Source organism: Cavia porcellus, unplaced genomic scaffold (assembly GCF_034190915.1).
Source record: "Cavia porcellus strain 051 isolate PalLab524CR breed Dunkin Hartley unplaced genomic scaffold, mCavPor4.1 scaffold_28, whole genome shotgun sequence".
Taxonomy (NCBI): Eukaryota; Metazoa; Chordata; class Mammalia; order Rodentia; family Caviidae; genus Cavia; species Cavia porcellus.
In genome coordinates this window covers 5,855,763-5,870,361 of record NW_026947511.1, presented here as the reverse complement: position 1 = coordinate 5,870,361, position 14,599 = coordinate 5,855,763, and positions in this window count along the sequence as shown.

The following is a 14,599-nucleotide window of genomic DNA, read 5'->3' as shown; positions in this document are numbered from 1 at the left end:
AATGTAGGATTGCTGTGATACGAAATAACGAATGACCTGATTTTCTAAATCAGCTTGTGATAGACATGTTATTTTCTACCAAATAATCTTGATAACATTATCATTCATTCTTAACGTTATTAAACACCTGGTATAACTTATTAAAATGGAAAACTAAACCACACAAAATGAAAGTATAATAGTCATGCAAAGAAATTTATCACTCTTCTAGTTAAAACTGAAATAATCATGTTTATGACTGATATAGCTAAACACAATGAAATAGGGAAGAGCTAACAAAATGAAATAGAAAAATGGAATAGCAATACTAATATTAAGCTTATTAGAATTCAAGATATCATTAATCAGGATCAAAATGCAGAATTTATATATAAATTATTTTAATTACATCATCTAACAGTCATGTGCCTTTATGCATCTAACAACATAGTTTGAAAACATGTAAAGCAACAGACTAATAGAAAACAAGTATATAAATCCACAATCATAATAAAATATTTTTCAAAGCTCCCTCAAACATTGGCAGTTCAATTATCCTTCTGGGTATTTTCCAGAAAAATTGAAAACATCATATCACAGTTACATATGTGCACCCATGTTTATAACAGCACAATTTATAATAGCTAAATCTTGAAAAAAACCCAAATGCCCTTCAGCTGTGGAATGGATAAAAAGTATGTGGTGTTTTTATACAATAGAATACTATTTAGCTATAATGAAGGGTAAACTAGAGGTTTTCATAGGTAAATAGATGCAATTTGAGACCATACTCATAAGTGAAATAAACCAGATATCTTATTGTCTCACTAATGTAAAAAACTAAAAGATTCAAAATGTACAACCGATATTGTGAAAGTGAAATGGACAGAAGTTGCTCAAAAGAACTGGGATGAGGGAAAGGAGAAAAGAAACAAAGGAAAAGATTATATATACATATACATGATAATTACACTACTAATCACTGTTAGCTCACCAAAAAGAATGATTTGTGCTTTCACTGTTTGATCATTTTTTATGGCTATATCTTGTAATGTGAGCAAGTACTTTAAAGATAACCGTGGAATATATATGTGTGTGTGTATTTTGATACCAGGGATAAAACTCACGATCTCGCATTTGCCAGGCAGACAAACACTGACACCGTTGAGCTAAATCCCTGACCTCAATTATGTAATATGTTAACCACTGTTAATCTATTATGTTGTTTTGAAATTCTGTATCATTGTTTTTAATTTTTTTTTAAATTGGCAGTTCAACCAGGAAATGACTCTACATTCTCAAGGAATGGTATAATTATATGTGGTTTGCTGTATTTATGAATTTCCTGTGATGACATGTACTACTTTTATAATCATGAAAAATATATTTTAAAAAATAGGATGGAAAAAAATAGGATGGAGAAATATGTCTCTGATACAAGTGATGCAATTAATTAAAATCATCTCTGGAAGACTGTCTATAAAACTATTTCTTGCAGATGTACTATTTTTATATAACTTTCAGAATGCTGTATACCAGGGCTGGGGATTTAGCTCAGCAGGCATAAGTGCCTGCCTTCCAAGCAGGCAGTCGTGATAAAAACAAAAAAGACAAAAAAAAAAAAAAAAAAAAAAAGAATGCTGTATACCTAGCATGGAGTGAGAGGATTACATATTTAGAAAATTTAAAATACATCTCTTTTGCCTAAAACATGCAGTGGAAAATGAAAAAACAATTTGCAGCTCGTAATGAACAAAAGAAATCATATAAAGGATATGAATAGTAAAAGTTTGAACTTTTGGATGTGTATACTAAATATATGCCCATGTAACCAACTACAAGAAAAGAAACACAAGTCTCAAAAATTAACTATTTACAATGAATGAAAAATTTTAATAAGCCACCAAAGGCAGATATTATCCAGGTAATATTCACTACTAACAAAGAAATTAAAATCCAATTATTTTAAATCTAGCAAAAATAATCTATTCATCATTTGACAACAGTCTTCAAAATTTAAAATACCTCCTTTGTAATTAGAGGAATAAAAAACATTTAAAATGACATTCCAGCTACTTACATATGAACTCAAAAAAGCCTAACTCATCAATCTATAAACTGTATAGACTTAACACATATCTACTGCATTGTAAGCAAAGAGAAATAAGCTTACTGAATATTCAATATTAGCAAACAAAAATACCAAAACAGCTAATATGTCCATCAACATATGAATGGATAGAGTGGTATCCATATACAATGGTGTACTATAATGGAGTACTACTCTGCCATAAAGAGAAATAAATTTGAGGTATTCATAGGTAAGAGGCTGCAACTTGAGAAAATACAAGTGGAATAAGTCAGACTTAACTTAAATATTGTAGTTTCTCTTATATTAGAAACTCAAAAGTAAAGAACAAAAAAGAAGACAGTTAAGTTCAAATGATTCCCTGAATTACCTATTCCATTGCTTCAAATATATTTTTATATGCTAATTTGTTTCATTTATACTAATTTCCCTCAAAGCATTGAAAAGTTTTGTGCTATTGTTTGTTTCTTCTTTTTCCTAAGTCTTGTACTCTTTATAAGTTTTTTTCTAAGTCTTGTGCTCTGAGTAACTACTTTATGGATTATGATATACAGTGTATTAACTATTGTTATTCTTGTATTATATGATGAAATTTTATTTTTTCATAAAATAAAAACATTGAGAACATCAAGATAAACCTAAAGAAACAAGGTATACAGAGCTAAAAGCAATGTGTCCCAACATACAACAAACATGTATAAATACTACATATAATATGAAATAAAATATAAAAATGAAATATATCCTGGTTGGAAGTTGTCTTTTTTTCTTATTGCTGATACCAAAAAAATGAATTATAAAAAATAATTTTATACATAGCTAAACTCATTGGCATAAAGGAAAATAAATCTAAGTGGCAGAACCCAAATGATAAATAGTAGAATAGAGTTGACTTGTAAGTCCAAGAAGAGAAGAGTTATAATATAAATATGGGATGCTGTTTTGAGTATAAAACATGGATACTGCAAGAGTATTTCATTCTAGAAAAGAGAGTTAAAACAATTTCATATACCAAACCAGGGAAATGGGAAAGTTCACTCTTGGTCAAGGGTCTTGGGTAGGCAAAAAACACCTACTTATGAAAAAAGTAAAACCACAGATCTATACTATGGAATGAAGAAAGGAGTCTGCATTTATATTACTTGTTTTTTGGAACTAACAGAAGTCCCCAAGATTTGCCATGCTTCCATGATTCACTAGAAAGACTTATAGGACTTGCCATATATAGCCATTCAACAACTAAAATTTACTAGCTATTCAGTTGTTACAAAACAAGCAATGAGGGGAAGCAAACTCTAGAGAAAATCAGATACAAGCTTGCAAGTCTTCTCCCAGTAGTCACATGGATAATTTGATTCTAGTAAAAATTGTGGCAAAGTTCATAAGAGACCAAGATCCAAATTTTAACAGAAGTTGACTCGGGTTGTCTCTTCTTGTCAGTACATATCATATCCTGGGTACTAAATCTTACCATCCAGCTAGTAGGCTCTTCTCTCAATCCAGAAAGAGTTACAAGTCAGAGACTTAAAAGAAGACTGAGCAAAAGTGTTTATTGTAGAGAAAAATTGGAAAGCAGAGTTTATCATAAAGTGAAAGCACAAAGCATGGAACCCATGAAGGAACCCAAACAGGTTGCCAAAGAAACTTTTTGTCTAGTAGGTTTTATAACAAAAATGACAGTCTCAGCCAAATTGAGATCAACTGGGATGACAAGCAGGAAAGTCTGACTTAAAAGTGGGCGTGTAGGACCTCAGGCTATCTTCCAAGTGTACTTTTGTAAACACCATTAATTGTAACTTTTCTAAAATTAGAATAAACAGAACAAAGGCATTCTTTAGAGAGGTATGAATACACACCTATTCCTGGGCAAGAAAACACTACCAATCCAATGAGTCCAGTTTGCTGACCCTCTGGTCTTGGCCATCACATCATTCACTGAAGCATCCTGACTCCTTCTTCAGATTGGCTTTTCCCTGAATAGCTGTCATGTCTGTGGAACTCTTTGCCAGAATCCCCCCTTCATTTCTTTCTCCTCATGGGCCAATGTCACTCAGCACCCCACTAGGCCCACTCATTCCAATACATATCATGTTTTGGGTACCTCTTACTAGGTTAGGAAAATGACTCCCCAAGTTTAGAAAATGGAACTTAGGACTTCCGGGAGAACATGGTGGACAGATAGCAGCAGCTACGGAGGCTCTCTGAAAGACCCAGCTTAGAATCCAGGAATGGTGCGGAGTGAGGAATCCTAAGCAAGAGAGGAGATATGCCCTGCTGACCCAAGAATGAACTGGGCTGAGAGAAACCAACTGGGAATGCAATCCTGGTGCTATAACAGGAACAGATAAAGCCTCAGCGTGGAGGCTGGAGCCCGGGCCATTGGAAACTGCAATTTGGGTTTCTTGCCACCGCGGCTGCATCTGAATCGGCTCAGCAGGGAGACAGACGCGTGAAAGCTCTGAGAATGGGAATCGGTGAACGGAGTTGAGAGCAGGACGGGTGGGGAGCCGTGCATCGACCTGCGGTGAGTGAGAGAGACTCTTCCATGATCTAGGAGGCTCCAACAGAGGACATTCTGGGACCGGGCAGACTTGCTGGAACAGGGCGCTGTAGTGAGTTCAGTCATATATCCCCCTCTCAAGCAGGACTGGTGAGCAGTGCCTAGCCTACGTGACACTGCTGGCTGAGACCCAGTAGGCTAGCACAGTCCAGGTCCCACACCTGAAGGTGACCTGGAGGGGCGGGCCCCGCATAGGCTGCCTGGTCTATAACTCCCTGGTGCACTGCAGTGGGCGGAAACACCTAGCCAGCGCAATTTAATCAGACTGTGGCCCACAGGGAAGGAAGCTGGGCCTCCTATATACAATTGCATATTTAAGGAACAAAGAATATGGGAAGAAGGAGCAACAAGAAAGGCCCCTCGGCCCCCAATCCTGAGAAAGAGGCAATAGTGGACACCGCACCAATAGACATAAAGTGCTATCTCCAGAGCCTCATAGACGAGTTCAGTAATGAAGTTATTAATGACCTGAAGCTAGAAATAAGCAAAATAGTTAGAGAAATGCTAAGCACCACCCAAGAAAAAGCAGATGGTAGAATGGAAGAACAGAAAAAGAGGGAAGAATTGTTTGATGGAGAAAATGGAGAAAGCATAGAATACGTGAAGCAGGTTCAAAGAGATTACCAGGAAACTAAAAAGTCTATCGAAAACTGGCATAACAGCTTGAAAGAAACTAAGGACAGATTATCTGAACTGGAGGTCAGATTTGTAATATGGGAGCATGAAATGAAAAACTTCTTAAAAATAACAAAGAAACAAACAGCAATAATACAAAGACTAGAAGATGATAAGAGGATCTATAACTTAAGAATTAAGAATATAAAAGAAGAAGTAGGGACACAAACAAATGAACTACAAAAGCTACTCGCAGAAATAATCCAGGAGAATTTTCCTAATTTAGCAAAAGGTAAAGATACTCAGATGTATGAAGCATTCAGGACCCCAGCCACCTACAACCCAAACAGAGCTACACCCAGACATATAATTATCAAAAATCCAGAAATCCAATATAAGAACAGAATATTAAAAGCCGTCAGAGACAAGAAACAGATCACTTACAAGGGAACACCCATCAGAATTACAGCAGACTTCTCGGCACAAACCATCAAATCACGAAGAGCGTGGGGGGAAATAATTCAAGCTTTGAAAGATAATAACCTCCAGCCAAGATTGATATATCCTGCACAACTGTCCCTAGAAATTGATGGAAAAACAAGGTGCTTTCAGGATAAAGAGGAACTAGGGGAATATGCAACCACCAATTCAACTCTACAGAGAATACTGAAGGATATTCTAAAAAAGAAAAATACGAAGAATCCAGAAATAGTGGCAGAGAGGCCACAATGAATGGATCAGAAGACAAACTGACAACTAATGACAGAAAAAGAGCTCAACAGAAATGAGGCAGAGAAGACTGGATGATAGGAACAGCTATCTTAGAGAAAACGACGTCACAATAGGTAATGCTGATTTAGTATCATCTTGTTTTGAAGTCTCATCAAGCTTTTGTTCTTCTGTCTCCATCGGTTTTAACCTGTTGTATCTTATTGGATTTTATTATATGTGATAATATAAACAAAAACTTTTATAGACAAGGAGATTATACAGAAACCATTGTTCATTTTCTGTTAGTTGATTCTAAATACCCTGTAATACTGTCATTCTCCTGAATGATTTTACATTGTTTTGATATATTTGATGCTACAGTATACGAAGTTATACTCAAAGATTTCAAGGAAAGAGACAATATGGTAACTACTTTTATGTCGGGATTATCTTGTGGTAAAACACTATTTTGCTTAAATGATTATGTTTTTTTCTGCACTGTTTTGTTTTTATGCCCTCTTTTATCTCAATCTCCATTTTATTATTTACTTTTTTATTTTTATCCTTTTAATTAAGGGAAAAATAAATTTAAAATAGCAGGATATATTACAGTAACCCACTTTGATTTACTATTAACTTGATTTGAAGCCCTGTATTGCTCTCACCATCTTCTTTTGACTAATGTTCCTCTATTCTGTTTTGCTTGATAGTACCAGGTTCAAAAGTATAGGCAACAGCTGTGAAGATAGTGGGATTTATTATGACGCCCATTCTGGTTGACTATTATCTACTTTTGAAGACCTGTAATGTCTCCAATGTTTTGGTTTTGCTGGTTTCATTCTTTACTGTTTTGTTCAATTTTATTATAACTGATGATATAGGCAATTCTATTAGAGATAGTGGGAGGCATTATGGTAACCATTGTTGATCACCTTGTATTATTGTTTTTACATTATGTCCACCCTTTTGATTTGACTGACTCTGTTCTGTTATATCACATTTGGTTTTACTCTCTTCCAAAAAAATAAGAACTGTGGGAGCAATAAAACCCAAAATGTGTAATAGTCATTGTACAAAAGAGAGGAAAGGTGCTCTAAACGATATAACTGCATGTATATTTAAGTGTATAAGATAGACAATGATATTAGTGAGTTTTGCTGGATCATTGAACAGAACTGTTTGGTCTCACTCTTTGAATGTCCACTATATAAGCTTTAATTTTGTAACTTGAACAAATATTTCTAAGATGACAATATGTAATCCATTAACTAGTGATTTCCTACTGTGTATTTTTTTCTAAAATTCTGTATAACTTGTACCCTTTTTCTGATTTTTTTTTCTCCTTAAATAAAATTTAAAAAATAAGTAAATAAGAAAATGGAACTTAGGTCAAACTATGCCTGCAATCTCATTAGCTCTCTGCTTCACTAGGAAAGCAGGTGCTCCTCTTAACCCACAGTGATTGGCAAACAGTTTAGACACAGTGAGCCACTCTTAACGCATGGGAAAAGTTTTTTAGCATATCAATGCAGGGAGCTGCTCTTGAGTCAAGTTACTAGATATTACTATTACATCTTGTTCTTATTAACTACAAATTACTAAGGACCAACCTTGTGATCAGCCCTTTTTAAGGATAAGGTTAGCTCTGTATTTTATGTATTTTGTACTTTTCCTTTAAAACAAACAAACAAACAAATTTCAGTCATGTACAAGAATGTGACTGAGTTTCACTAGCAAGGAGTAGGACCAGCTAGCCCCAGCTCAGAGTGCTCTAGAGGCTCGAAGCTGGTGACCTGTGGGAACAAGGTTTCTGTAAGCAGTCAGTACAACAAGTTAGATGTGATCTCAACACTTATAGAAGATAGAGCCATGAATATAAGAGGGAGAAATGCTAGAGAACCTTTTGGGGAAAACCCAGTATAATCTAATAGATGAGGCTGAAAATAGTGGTTAATAACTTAAGCTCCAAAAGTATCTCCAATACACTTTTTAACTGTGACTTTGAAGAATAATTTAGACTCAAGTGATCATGGGAGATTGCATGAAAAATTGAGTCTATAATGAATGAAAAATCATTGTGCTGTATCTCCAGTACTGAATTTTTTTTTTTTTTTTGTCTTTTTCGTTTTTATCGGTACCAGGGATCGAACTCACAACTGCCTGCTTGCAAGGCAGGCACTTATGCTGCTAAGCTAAATCCCCAGCCCCTCCAGTACTGAATTTAAAGCTCATGAATATAATAGTTACATGAAATCAAAATTAAGGTTTAGCATTTCAGCAGTGATATATTTTTAAACAACCTGCTAACAAAAACTGTTATTTGTATTGTAGTTTTTAACACTTTAATTTTATCAATTATGGCCAGAAAACAAGGTTTTTACTGAGGTCTCATTACTTATCAGTTTTCTTTTTAGTCTGCTACATGACCTATTTTTGGATCTGTAAAGAACATATATTTCCTATTTGTTGATCACAGAGCTGATATTTAATGGTTTGAGCTTAGTGATATATTCAGATTTTAGATACTTCTGCCTTTGGTGGGTAGATGTTATTTGATCAGTTTCTGAAAGTTAAACTCCTGCATTATAATTGATTTATGTATTTCTTCCCATATTTCTGTCAGTTACTGACATATATTCATAGTGATTATATAGTAGTTACCAGTAAAGGATCCCTTGCTATAAAAATCTTCACCCAAAATTCTGTTGTCACGTTACAGTCAATACAACTTCCTTTTGGTTCATACTTTAATAATTTAATACTTTTGTTTTAATCTTTTCTATTAATGTTTTACAAACATATTGTTGGATTTTTTTTTTTTGAGACAGGGTCTTTGTAGTTCAGGGTGGTCTTGAACTCACACAATTAGAGGCCAAGGTAGACCTCCAATTCATGCAACCCTCCCGCATCAGCTTTCCAAGTACTTGGATTATAGGCATGTGTAACTATATATGGCTGAGCTACACAATGAACTCAAGGACAGCCTAAAGTAGTGAGACCTTGCCTTAAAATAGATAAAAAGTCAGGGTCTCCCTACATGGTATAGTCTGGAGTTGAACTCACTATGTGGTACAGGCTGATCTTGAATTTACAGTGATTCTCCTGCCTCAGCCTCTCTCCCAAGTGCTGAGATTATAAATATGTGCCACCAGCTTGACATATTTTAATATTTTTAAAAGTATTGTCTTTGTTGATTTGACTTGATATTTTGCAACTGTTTTTGTGCTCATGGTGGTTATTTTTCCTGGACTTATGAGTCCTTATACTAAAAGGACATTCTTGTGTCCTGTTAGTCTACACATCTATACACCACCCAACATATTAATAGTTTGTAATTCAGTTTTGATTATGTTTTATAGTTGTTTTAATTATTATAGGATTGTTCTTTTCATGAGGACTTTCACCAAGAATGGTTTCAATGCAAGTTTTCTTATGGAAAATACTGAGGTCCCACAGTCAGAATATTTTTCTGTTCTAGTATTTGATGTCTTGAACGAGGTTAATGTTCTTTTCTTTTAAAGTAATATTGTATTATCCTTTTGAACCCTGTTTTAAAACATGATGTTGATTTGGTTTACTTCTTTGTAAGTGATGTTTTCAGCTTTACTACTGTAAATTTCACTGTAATGTATTTGCTTAGGGATTTAATTTAGCCCTCCTCCCTTTTTATCCTCTGGACACAAATAAGATGGGGCAAAACATTTACTACTATAAAATATATATTATATATATATAATAATTCAATAGATTACAAGTAAAAGAACATAAATGATACATGCCAGGTACATAGGAGGTGAAAACAAAATCACTGTAGTGATATCGGTAACTAAACAGAATTCAAAAGTAAAGTTTCCCTGGACCAGCTGGGGTAGCAAATACCTGTAATTCTAGCAATCTAGATGATACAGGATTATTGCAAGTCCAAGCCCTGCCTGGACAACTTAATGATTTAGTAAGAACTGGCCACAAAATAAAAATAAAATGGAGGTTAAGTTAATAGTTCAGTGTGAAGATGTTAGCTCCAACTCATAGGGCTACCAAAATGAAACAACATGCTTTCCCAGGGACATAATATATACTAAAAGCATGCAGATGCATGTTACAGGATATAATAATTCCAAATTATATAAAAACTCTAACAAACTACAGAAATTACTAAATATAGATCTAAAGTGGGATTTTAACATTACACGTCAGAAAAAATGAAGCAGTTAAAATAAGTATATATGTGTACATTTATTTAACATTTATTACACAGGAAGACATTAATTTACAGAAAAATTTACCCTCAATATTCAGAAAACAAATATTCTTTTCAAATATAAACTAATCATGTACTAAGCCACAAAGAAAACACTAGAATATTCCAAAAAGCTAACACACAAATGATGTTTTCAATGCTGGTAAAAAGCAACAGGCAACTTTTAAAAAGTCTAAATACCAACAAACTATATATCTAACAAATTCTTAAGAAACAATAATGGAAAAAAAAAAAAAAAAGAAAACCCTACTGAGGACATAGCTCAGTGGGAAGGCCTAAATCTCCAGTACAAGACATAAATGATGGACAGAAAGACAGACACTATGAATGGAATATTCAGTAGACAAGCATAACAGCATAGTAAGTCATTCCATGGTTTGAATTATGGCTTTTCCTGTCAATACTCTAGTAGATGATTACCACGTAGTAGTGATACCTTTTGTTTATTGAACATGAAGTGGCAGACACTGCATGAAGACTTTTTAAGTACAGTTAACCCACTGAGATATACTTCATTATTGAACTTTTTGTGTATGATCCTATTTTTAAAAATTTTTAAACGAAGTAATTACCAGAGCCAGAGCTTAACCACCATATCATTTCATGCAACAAAGTTTACAAAAACATGAAGTTACAAAAGTAAATCTCTAGTATCCAGAAAGGTACTTATAATTATCTAGAGAAATATGGACATTAAAACTAAGGTGGTTAACTAAGTATCTCTTGTAAGGGAAGTGATTCAAAAGCTATACTTCCAGCAACAGTAGATCTAATTCTAAAGGTATAGGCTACCTTTTCAGTGCCATCAGCTATCACTTTGAAATTCATCCATATCTCTTATCTGATCCTTGGCTATTAAAACTTTGCTGGTAGTACTGCTCTGAGTGGCATGTTTCAAGTTATAGGGACCTTCACTGGCATCATTAAGGACAGCTGTAAGGACATGAAGGTTCCATACTAAGCTATTTGTAAGGTACAGTGGATCATTGACTTACACACTCCATTCCCAAGAGCTTATCGTAATGTCAACTTAAGGCTCAGGCTCCTCTACACAGCTTTCAAAATCTCTCTCCTGTACATTGGCAGTTCTCACTGTCCTTAAAGACACTGACCCAGGATCTCTCTACCCATATAGGAAATGTTGTAATGTTCCTTCTACAAGTCTTTAAGCTTTAAATCTGTGCCTGAGAGCACCTGGAAGCACAGCAGCCAGCATTTTTGTCAAAAGTCAAGACTTCATATTCTTAAAACTAAAATTCTGGTCATAACTGAAGCTGTTTGCATGTTAGGTCTGTCATTAATTCAAGGATCCACAGTACTTTACAGCTCTGAGCCACTTTACCTCCTTTTGGCTGACAAATCTTCAGATCTTGTGTATGAAAATATCTTTACTATTCCCTTATTCTGTTTTTCTTCCTGCTATTTTTAACTATTTTTCCCTTAATTAAAAGGATAAAAATGAAAAAGGAGATAATAAAAAGGAGATTGAGATTAAAAAGACGGCATAACAACAGAACAGTGCTGGTCAAAACATAGCCATTTAAGCAAAATAGTGTTTCACCACAAGATAATCTCGACATAATAGTAGTTACCATAGTGTCTCTTCCCTTAAAATCTTTGGGTATAGCATCAAACATATCAAGACAATGTAAAACCATTCAAGAGAATGACAGTATTACACGGTATTTAGAATCAACTAACAGAAAATGAACAATGATTTCTGTATAATCTCCTTATCTATAAATTTTTTGTTTATATTATCACATATAATAAAATCCAATAAGATACAACAGGTTAAAACCGATGGAGAGAGAAGAACAAAAGCTTGATGGGACTTCAAGACAAGATGATACTAAATCAGCACTACCTATTATGATGTCTTGTTTTCTCCAAAATGGCTGTTCCTACCATCCAACCTTCTCTGTCTCATTTCTGTTGAGCTATTTTTCTGTCATTAGTTGTCAGTTTGTCCTCTTCATTTCGCTTTCTGCTCCATTCATTGTGGCCTCTCTGCCACTATTTCTGGAATCTTGGTATTTTTCATTTTTAGAATATCCTGCAGTAATCTCTGTAGAGTTGAATTGGTGGTTGCAAATTTCCCTAGTTCCTCTTTATCCTGGAAGCACCTTGTTTTTCCATCAATTTCTAGGGACAGTTGTGCAGGATATATCAATCTTGGCTGGAGGTTATTATCTTTCAAAGCTTGAATTATTTCCCCCCACGTTCTTCATGATTTGATGGTTTGTGCCGAGAAGTCTGCTGTAATTCTGATGGGTGTTCCCTTGTAAGTGATCTGTTTCTTGTCTTTGATGGCTTCTAATAATCTGTTCTTATATTGGATTTCTGGAATTTTGATAATTATATGCCTGGGTGTAGCTCTGTTTGGGTTGTAGGTGGCTGGGGTCCTGTATGTCTCATACATCTGAGTATCTTTTTTTTTTTTTTTTTTGTCTTTTTCCTTTTTACCGGTACCAGGGATCGAACTCATGACTGCCTGCTTGCAAGGCAGGTGCTTATGCTGCTGAGCTAAATCCCCAGCCCCCACATCTGAGTATCTTTACCTTTTGCTAAATTAGGGAGATTCTCCTGGATTATTTCTGTGAATAGCTTTTGTAGTTCATTTGTTTGAGTCCCTACTTCTTCTTTTAATTCTTAAGTTATAGATCCTCTTATCATCTTCTAGTCTTTGTATTATTGCTGTTTGTTTTCTTGTTATTTTTAAGTTTTTCATTTCATGCTCCCACCTTACAAATCTGTCCTCCAGTTCTGATAATCTATCCTTAGTTTCTTTCAAGATGTTATACCAGCTTTCAATAGATTTTAGTTTCCTGGTAATCTCTTTGAACCTGCTTCATGTATTCTGTTTTCCCTATTTTCTCCATCAAACAATTCTCCCCTTTTTTTCTGTTCCTCCATTACACCATCTGTTTTTTTCTTGGGCGGTGCTTAGCATTTCTTTAACTAGTCTACTTATTTCTTGCTTTATTTCATTAAATACTTCATTTTTGAACTCGTCTATGAGGCATACCACTTTATAGGTGCTGTGTCTGATACTGCATGTTTTCTGTCTTCATTCTCTTTTGCATTTACCTTTCCTGGATAAGTGTTCTCAGGATTGGGGACTGAGGACCCTTTCTTGTTGCTCCCTTTTCCCATACTTTTTGACCCTTCCATACAAGCTTCTGTAGGAGGCCCAGTTTTTTTTTTTTCTCTTTGTCTGTTACAGTTTGTTTGAATCTGCCTGCTAGGTGTTCCCCCTCCAGGTCAACCTACTGAATGCTTCACTGCTAGGGTGCACCTCCAGATGCTGGGACCTGGTTTGGGCTAGCCTACTGGGTCTTAGTCTGTGGCGTCACCAGGTCAAGCGCTCCCCACCACTTCCGCTTGAGAGGTGAATATGCGACTAAAGTCACTGCATGACCCTGTTCCGGCTAGTCTACTCGTTCCCAGAATGTCCTCTGTTGGAGCCTCCTAGTCTATGAAAGGGTCCCCATTTCTCTCACTCACCACAGGTCAATGCAGGGCTCCCTGCCAGTCTCACTCTCAACGCTATTTGGTTCGCCGATTCCAGCTCTCAGAGCTTCTGCATGTCTCTCTCCCTGCTGTGTGGATTGGGATGCAGTATCGGCAGCAGGAAATTCAAATCGCAGCTTCCAATGGCGCAGGATCCAGCTTCTGCACTGAGATTTTATCTGTTCCTATTATAGCATCAGGATTGCATTTCCAGTTGGTTTCTCTCAGCTTAATTCGTTCCTGGGTCAGCAGGGTACATCTCCCCTCACATAGGACTCCTCACACGGCACCACTCCTGGATTCTAAACTGGGAATCTGAGAGAGCCTCCGTGGCTGCTATTTGTCCGCCATGTTCTCCCGGAAGTCCCCTTATTCTGAATAAATGTTTTTCCCTTTTACAGTTGAAACGTTTTTAGACTTAATACTGTCTATAATGCATGGAGATATGGGGTTTTTCCCCTTTCCATTTACCACTTAAAATAATCCAATGTGAAGTTCTCTCTCCTAAATTCTAGGAAATGTTTTTCTAAAAAAGGTATTGTATGTTGGTTCCCATTTATATTAGTTTTTATCCCACTCATCTTGTTGCAGACAGCTGAGTTAGAAATACTATAGGTAGAGACAGGGCTAGGTCCTCAAAACAGCCAGTGCAGAAGCCGATACCTTGCAACTATGGGGGAGCCAAGTACCTCCCGCTGTGGGCCAAGCCTCAAGACAAAAGATCAAATACATCTATAGCCTAAGAACTGATATCCTAAATAGTTCTCTATCATCCTGAGGAAGTCAAATAACCATTTCAAGACCCTAGGAAGTCACTGCTCTCTAATAATGCCTTTCTATCTGACTGGCTTCTCCATGTCCCCAATTTAAT